The sequence below is a fragment of the Hordeum vulgare genome, chromosome 4H (assembly GCF_904849725.1).
Source record: "Hordeum vulgare subsp. vulgare chromosome 4H, MorexV3_pseudomolecules_assembly, whole genome shotgun sequence".
Taxonomy (NCBI): Eukaryota; Viridiplantae; Streptophyta; class Magnoliopsida; order Poales; family Poaceae; genus Hordeum; species Hordeum vulgare.
Window position 1 is genome coordinate 300,515,599 of NC_058521.1, and position 2,500 is coordinate 300,518,098.

Consider the following 2,500-nt stretch of genomic DNA (forward strand, 5'->3'; position numbering starts at 1 on the left):
TGTCGTCATCATCGTCGTCGTTGTCATCTTCGTTGTCGTCTTTGTTGTTTTTGTTGCTGTTGTTTCGTTGTTGTTGTTGTTGTTGTTGTTGTTGTTGTTGTTGTTGCGGTTGTCATTATTGTTATTGTTCTCGACATTGTCATTGTTTTCGTCATCGTCGTCGTCGTTGTTGTTGTCGTAGTCGTTGTTGTCCTTGTTGTCGTTGTTGTTGTTCTTGTCGTCGTCGTCGTCGTCGTCGTCGTCGTCGTCGTTGTTGTTGTTGTTGTTGTTTTTGTTTTTGTTGTTGTTCTCGTTGTCGTTGATGTCATCATCGTCATCATCATCCTCATTGTCATCGTCGTCGTCTTCATCATCATCGTTGTCATCATCGTTGTCGTAGTCATGGTCATCGTCGTCGTCGTTGTCGCGTCATTGCTTGTGTTGTTGTTGTTGTCGTCGTCGTCATCGTCGTCGTCGTCATCGTCGTCGTTGTTGTTGTTGGTGGCGGTGGTGGTGGTGGTGGTGGTGGTGGTGGTGGTGGTGGTGGTGGTGTAGCTACCCGACTCAAGACGAGTCAAGCCTATGTGTTTCTGTGCCATCCCTGGATCAGTATGCTGGCACACACAGTACATCAATGTATATATCAAAGTGCAATCACATGTAAATAGCGTAAAACTGATATATACCTTAATTATTTCAGCGGAAGCAGTCAAGGGAGTGGAGTCCCCATAAACACCAACGGCAAGTTGAGTGTAGACCGTAACCCTGAATCGTACTCTTACTCATCGAAGAAAAAAATATCTGCAACATAAGACGTTGCAGCCGTGTAGGTCAGCATATTGAATATGCCGGCAAGTCACATAAGAGAGGGGTAAAATAATAATCAACTATCTCTACACGCATATTTAGTCGGTGGAGCTAAGTTTTGCCTAAAGCCAGTTTTATCCTACAACAAGAGGGGTTGAAAGCAAAATGTTACTACAAGGTTTGTTGTTAACGAGATGGTTCCGCCAACCAGTTCTCGTACCCGAGTTATCAATAGTTTCCCTCATCAAATATATTTAATGGTGTTGAGAAATCCAGATAACTTCAGTTTCTTTGGCTCAAGTTGTCCATGACCGTGGACACGGCTAATCGATTAGGTTTGAGTACTCTGTAGAGTTTTGCACACGTTCCCCACAAGATTTGATCGCCTCCGAGTATGTCCTCGCACTTCAGGGTGTTTGATGATCGGATGATCAAAACATGGTCTTTCAACGGGTCCCTCTGAATCCCTGTCGGTGCCCATCCATTCCTACCGTTCTTCTACATCTGCTAGCACCGCCTGTCCAGAGTCGCCGCGTTGTCCAACCAAGCCAGAGCCCATAATGACTTGTGGCTGTGCAGGTAAGCCTTGGGTCTTGAAAATATCCGTCCGTCTCTTTGAGCCTGGGTGAAGCTTTCCACAGGATGACATGGCCTTTCCAGCATCCCGGGCATCCGCTGGGTTTTCCAGGGAGCCGATCAACCGTCCTTCACCGAGTGTTGCATTGCGTCCGAGATCTTGAAAATCTTGTCTTAGTCCGGTCTTGATTATTATATCAACCTCGCATCACTCGTGGTATACACTCAACCGATAACCCGTCTACTCAAGCATAGCATTAGGAAATTGTCGTCCCGGGGCCAAGTATCGGGGTTGTTGTGTTCCTACCACATGATACTACAACTTATGCTAAAGTTTCCAAGTACCTAGGCAGCATGCAATTGGGCATAGGATGGTAGAACTACGATGCATAAAACATTGGTGATAGTATGGTCAAAGTGACTTGCCTGTGATGTTGACGAAGAAGAATTTCTCGAGAAATAACTTGATAGACTACTCCTCACTCTCCGATGAAATCTATATAACAAACATATCATTCACATAAGCACTCATACTAGCAATCATTCTAGCAATCAAAACAAAAGAGAGAGAGCGAATAAGAAACCGAAAGAAACTTCAAATAAGACTAGGGAGTCTTCTACTACGTCAAACACTAAATAGTTCTGTCTAACAGAAAATAATAACAAGGATCTAAGATATAAGTTTAACTAAGATAAAATAAAGTATTTTTCACAAAACTTTTGAAAGTGTTCCCAAACGGGATTTGAAACAACGGTGAAAACAATTGCACGTTACTACGGAGCTAGAATTGTTTTCATAAAAACAAATAAAACTAAAATAAAAACTTCTTGCAAAACTGCTGTTAACTAACATAAACAAAACAATAATAATGTTTCTGAAATAATAAAGAAAATATTTTAAAACAAAAATAGAAAATGAATTAGCCGAAATCTTAAAAGAGGTGAAACAGAAATTGTTTCACATGAAACAGTGAGCTAAAATACTCAAACAAATCTGAGTTTTTTACCACTGATACATAAGATCACTAGTGATCAGTACCAAAAGGAATCAAATTAAAAGCTATTCTTAAACTCCTGGAATAGGCAGAACAAGCTTTAAACTAAATATGCTCTAACTTATATTTAACAATTTCAACAT